Source organism: Mustelus asterias, unplaced genomic scaffold, assembly GCF_964213995.1.
Source record: "Mustelus asterias unplaced genomic scaffold, sMusAst1.hap1.1 HAP1_SCAFFOLD_35, whole genome shotgun sequence".
Classification (NCBI taxonomy): Eukaryota; Metazoa; Chordata; class Chondrichthyes; order Carcharhiniformes; family Triakidae; genus Mustelus; species Mustelus asterias.
This window is the reverse complement of record NW_027590117.1, coordinates 325,429-330,580: the sequence shown is the minus strand read 5'-3', so window position 1 is coordinate 330,580 and position 5,152 is coordinate 325,429. Positions and strand designations below refer to the sequence as shown.

The window sequence follows — 5,152 nt, the reverse complement described above, 5'->3', positions numbered from 1 at the left end:
AACCGGAGACAGACAGATACAGAACACATCTCACTCACATGCATGTATTGGATAGAATATGAATCCCCAATCACATTCGCTAACAGAGGGTAAAACACAGTCGAAATTGGGCGATCGTTTATAAGTTGCAGTACATGTGAGTGAGAACTATTTTCTCATCTATCAATCTTTGGTATTTAGTATGAGTTTCGGATTAATTAAATAACCTGCAGTCTCTGGGACTATTTATGAATTTGGATTAATTCCAAATAACTTTCCAGCACAGAAACAGACCACTGATGTGGTCGGTTTTAAGCAAACAATGTGTGTGAGTTTCAGCCTAGCATTAAATCTCTGTCAGTGTGAACACAATTGTGAAAGATAATGTATCTTTCAATCTGATACTGGATTGCTATGCAAGTTTCACCCAGGTTGTTCACATTGATTTGATCTGTGACACTCAGCCTGATTCAGAGTCAGAATTTTGACATGCATGTAACATGAAGTCCAGTCTGGAATTGGGAGAGTGTCTTCCACCTGGCACAGTGCAAGTGAGGATTTAGCGTTAGTTTATAATTTATAGTTCAGTTCGTAGCCATCAAATTGATTTTGTAACTTTTAGTTTCATAAGCAGGGTAAGTTTTCAACTGGAGTTTGTGTTTGTATAATAGCTTTCAGAATATCCGAATCTGAGAATGCATTTGAGATTTGAATGTGTACCTAATGTATGTGAGGGCAGACTGTGGGGATTATTGCGACCACATCTATACCCCTGATTTGGTGATATGACTGGTATTTCACTCGAATCTCAGAGTGCATTATTAAGGTTGTGTAACTTTTAACAGAAAACCATCTGTCAGTTTTATCTGATATTTAATTTGGAGCTGAGGCTGCACTATTGTGGGATTGACGCAGCGATGATCTGATAATGGATGAGAATTTGGACTGGGATTGATGAATCCCCCTGTTAGTTGTACTGAGTTTGTTTTGATTTCTTATTGTCTCATGTAGTATTCTGCTGTGAAAATTCCAGTTTCTTGCATGCTGGTTCGACAAAGCATACCGTTCATGGAGGAGAAATAAAGCAGTGTCGTGAATGTCGTGTTAAAAATCTATTTACCAGGAGTGGGGTTCGAACCCACGAGGACATATGTCTATTGGATCTTAAGTCCAACGCCTTAACCACTCGGCCATCCTGGTACGAAAGCTTGGCGTGATGTGGACACGACATCTGGCTTTCCTGCTGTTAGAGCAGTGATTGAAAATGCGCCTCTGGAATTATTTCTGCTGTCTCAGACGTGGAACTGATGAGCTGTTTATTTCTCCGTCAGTGACAATATGCGGAATGTGTGACAAGGAGCTGGCGACACTCTTCCCTTTAACTTCCGTGGACGAAATATCACATTTATTCTGGTTCCTTCAATTATTTGTCTGCGCGAACAAAGTACATTTCACAACTCAAATACACATTCCGTCAGTTTAATCTCGATTAATAATCATTGTGAGCGGTTTGCGAGGCTGAAGCCAGACTCTCGCTCTGATTGGTCACTGTCATTTCAATCAGGTTCGTAACTCATCGGAGAGCCAGGAAAAGAAATGGGAGGTTTTGATTGGTTTACATTTTCAATTTGGAAAAGCCCGCCAGGAAAAATAGAAAATAACCGAACGCCTGAATGTTCAGGAAACTTTCAATCTCACACTTTATCATCTGTTTATTGTATTTTCCCTCACAGAATCCTGGCGCTATTTTAGGAACAGTTTGATTTTCTCAACCTCTTATCTGTCACCAGCGGAAATAAGACCCCGTTCAGCAATTTAAAACGGAGCAAATCTCAGCTCACTGGAAAAGCAGAAACAGAGATTACCAGCCAACGCCTTCACACAGGCTTCACAGGGACAGAGGGAAAGGCTGATTTCTGATCCTCTCCCCTGAAAGCGGCTGAGAATATTACAATCGGAAGTGCGGAGAGAATCCCCGCCATATCCTGCCGTTTGAATCGGCAGCTTCGTGTCCGGAGAATCGGGGCTGCGGGTGTGGGAGTGGGGGAGGGGGGGAGGGGTCGCTACGATGGGCTCTGGGTCCTGAGTGTGCACAAATCTTGCTGATTCCGTCCTCTGTGAAAACTGCGGAATACACAGATGAGCCCGAGAAGAACCTCTTCATTCCCGCCTTTCTTCTGTTCCGGCTGCAACGCCGAGACCACCCGAGATCAATAAACATCATTGTATGTTGAAGTTAATTCACCAATTGTTAAAGCTCTGAATATAGTTATTATTAAATTTAAGTAATGGCTTCCTAATATTGTGTTTCTCCTCATTGCCCCTCACAAATCCCAGACTAAGTTTAATAATCCGCTCTCAGTTCAGTTTGATTGTCCCATCAATGTGAAAGTGTGTGTGAGGGGCGGGTATGAAGTCCCATTCACAGCATTCTGTAACGGGACAAATCCCTATTCTCCAGAAAGACATTTCTCATGAACTTAATAAGGGAAAAGATGGCGCAGCTTTTTCACAGAGATTGTGGGTGGCTCTTAAAAGAGCCGTTGTGTTTGGGGTGTTTTCAGTCCATGGGGGTTTTTACTTGGAGCTGGTGTACTTGGTCACCGCCTTTGTCCCTTCCGACACGGCGTGCTTGGCCAGTTTCCCGGGCAGCAGCAGGCGCACGGCGTTCTGGATCGCCCGGGAGCTGATGGTGCTGTGCGTGTTGTAATGGGCCCGACGGGAAGCGTCACCCGCGATGCGCTCGAAAATATCGTTCATGAACGAGTTCATGATGCTCATGGCCTTGGAGGAGATGCCGGTGTCAGGGTGAACCTGCTTCATCACTTTGTGGATGCAGATTGAGTAACTCTCCTTCCTCGACTTTCGCCGCTTCTTGCCGCCCTTTGTTACCGGTTTCTTCATCACTTCCTTCATTTCCTTCTTGGGAGCTGGTTTCGATGTTGGTTTCTTCTCATTTGCCATCTTCAATTTCACGCAGAATTAAAGCAAACCCCTTTGGGAGGGATTTCAAGGATTGCGAATCATCGGAACGGCGATATATTTTCAAGTCAGGATGATGTGCGTCACGAATTGGAATTTAGAGGTGGTCGTTCTTTCTCTGCATCTGCTGTCCTTGTGCTGCCAGGTGATTTATTGGGTTTGATGGTGCCTCGCGAAGGAAAAAGCCTTCGACCGCTCGGCCATTCTGACTACACGGGGCGAGCTGTAAAATCTCTGCCTAAATTGATTTGAATTCCATCTTTATTGTTATGACATTTAAATCTCTGTCTCCGCATTGAATGATTGAGGGTAAACTGAACACTTATTTTGAGGTTCACGGACTAAGGTGAAGTTAAGACTCAGAGTTCCACAGGTTTGAGCGATGAAAGGTCCAGCACCATTCCATATTCTTCATCCAAATGAGAAACTCGAGCTGGCAATCGATTCAAGTCAGGACACCGGCGTTGGGCAGGATTTTCCAGCATGAGAACATGTGGTTTCAGAAGCTCCAAAGCAGACGCCAGCTTCATTTGCGGTCCTAGTGGCAGATTTTGTCTTTCCAGAATGGGCTTTTCCGCCATGAAAACTAGTGCCGGGTTAGGTGCAATGGTCATGTAAAATTGCCCCTTCGGGTCAGGAGCGTTAGCATGTTAAATACGTGAGGTTCCGGGGATAGGGCCTGAATGGGATTGTTGTTGGCACGGGTTCGATGGGCCGATTGGCCTTCTTCAGTACAGTAGGGATTCTATGGAGTTTGGGCGGCTGTTTCACTTCTCTGAGAACATTGATAACTGTTCTCTGATAACCTTAAAACTTCTAACCAGTCAATGCCTGTTTGTGAACTGGCCATGAATAGGGCTGACATTGAAACGGTTCATATTGAAGCAGTTACAGCAAATTGATTCTTGAAGAGGTGTTAATATCATGCTTTCAGAGACTGTCGTAGCTTCTTAAAAGATCAGTTGCGCTTGTTTTTTGTTTGTTCATTAATTTTGTGAATCTATTTGGAGCGGGTACAGTTGGTTAGTATCTGTGCCTCTTGCTTGGCCAGCTCCGCGGGCAGCAGCAACTCCATTCCTGTCCCGATGTCTTGACACAAACAGCAAATCCAAATTATTGTTCACTGCTGCCATCTCCTGGCTGAACGCGTGTTGTGCAGCAGGGTCGCCATTCATTCAGAACCTTTTTGGATTGGAGTGAAATAACATCAACATGATTCTTACCAATTAAAATGATTTCAAGAAATGATATTAACCAAATTCCATGTTCCAGAGATCTATTTTCTGATTGGGCGATTCTGCTCAGCCCGATCTACGGAAAATGTAAACCTCCCAGAAATGGAATGTCGTTTATAGGATTCTCTAATCTCTGATTTCTATGCCACTTCGTTGCTTGTGTATTCGTTCCGTAAATACAGAGATAGTGGCAGAGTCAGGTGAGCGAAGGTGGTGTAGTGCTGACTTTGTGAGCATTTGACCAAGGGCCAGTTCCTGACCATCACAGTGGTGACTTATTTAATTAGCTATCGCAGGTAAGAACAGCAGAGGGTCACTCCTAAAATGAAATTCACTGAATATTCTTATTATCAATGAGTTACGAACGGAAAATTCAGCTTCAATTTGCTTTCAGTGTAAACTTTGTTTCAATGGAAGGACAGATCTCAAAACTAATCAATGAGTTCTCAGTCAGAAACAACAGTAAAAAAGGTAATTTAAACTGTCCAGAAAAAGGAGACAAGCCAAGATCAGTTTCTGAACTGTGCTATGGACACACCTGGTGTCTCATGAAATCAGCAACTAATGAAGTTGCCTAATTACATCTAATGGAATTAAGGGGACTCTCAGCAGAGCAAGCGGTGGTGGTATAGTGGTGAACATAGCTGCCTTCCAAGCAGTTGACCCGGGTTCGATTCCCGGCCATCGCATTCATCATTTTTTTTAGAATCTTATCCACGTTCTCTTGCGTTTCAAAACATGTGGACGAAAACAGCGAGAACGCCGCATTTGGCGGCAGTGTCATAAAATGGACTTCACGTTTGCATTTCATTTTTCCGGACCGAAAATTTGGCTTCAGTTTCTTTATACTGAAAGCAAACACTGAAATAGATGAACAAGTCTCTGATCTAATAAATGAATTCTCAGCCAGAGATAAATATATAAAACAAAGGGAACCGAGCACGGTTGACCTCCCT

The 5,152-nt window shown here is 43.6% G+C and overlaps 2 non-coding genes and 1 pseudogene across 2 annotated transcripts; 1 reads left to right on the top strand and 2 right to left on the bottom strand.

The window, feature by feature from the left end:
• Positions 1 to 1,096: 1,096 nt before the first annotated feature.
• trnal-uaa (transfer RNA leucine (anticodon UAA)) lies at positions 1,097 to 1,179 on the bottom strand. The gene has a single exon. It is a non-coding gene; the product is annotated as a tRNA-Leu (tRNA).
• A 1,377-nt stretch (positions 1,180 to 2,556) lies between these two features.
• On the bottom strand, positions 2,557 to 2,952 carry LOC144482274 (histone H2B pseudogene; annotated as a pseudogene).
• A 1,861-nt stretch (positions 2,953 to 4,813) lies between these two features.
• Positions 4,814 to 4,885, top strand: trnag-ucc (transfer RNA glycine (anticodon UCC)). The gene has a single exon. It is a non-coding gene; the product is annotated as a tRNA-Gly (tRNA).
• The last annotated feature ends 267 nt before the right edge of the window (positions 4,886 to 5,152 follow it).